Here is a 715-nt window from a genome sequence, read left to right on the forward strand (position 1 = left end):
TTTTTGTGTGTTTTAAATCACGTTCAGCCATATGTTGAATGGTTATTATTCACCTACGCTCACGCACACCGGTGCATGGCTTTAGCTGATGATTACAGCATAAATTCAGATTTAAAATGACTATTCATGTGATCACACCTCAACTTTAGTGTTCATTTCCAATCGATTCAAGTTGCACAACAGCTCGATGAGTTTCCCTGAGGATCTGCTGGCTTGGTTAATCTCAATCAGGACATGTAAGTAGATGTGAAATGATACTGTGCGTGTCACTATCTCCTAAAATCGTAGGCATGAATAAATACAGAAATAAATGAAAGCAAATAAAAACTAATTGATGCAAAAATAAGGGGAAAATGTATGACATTAATTCTTGTAATTTATTTATTAACGTTGAATTGCAACGTGTGTGTGAGCAGCCTCTAGAGTGTAGTAGAGTCCAAGAAACAAGTATGCTGATACTATATAGAGAGCAGGAATATAAAACCAATCCATTTCCATAACTTCTCCAGTCATTTGTGAAAAATCTGTATAATATAGATATTGCAAACAAATAGTTAGCTAATGAAATATAAAGCTGAGAATATTCACTACAGAAATTTATATATGCAGTGCTTCTCCAAGATTTTGATGAAAACTGAAATATTCAGCTGAAGTTTATCTTATTCTTTATCACAGCTAAAGATTAAGGTAAAGTCCAGCTGTTATTATTATTATT

The sequence above is a fragment of the Sinocyclocheilus grahami genome, unplaced genomic scaffold, assembly GCF_001515645.1.
Source record: "Sinocyclocheilus grahami isolate Dianchi unplaced genomic scaffold, SAMN03320097.WGS_v1.1 scaffold1063.1, whole genome shotgun sequence".
NCBI lineage: Eukaryota > Metazoa > Chordata > Actinopteri > Cypriniformes > Cyprinidae > Sinocyclocheilus > Sinocyclocheilus grahami.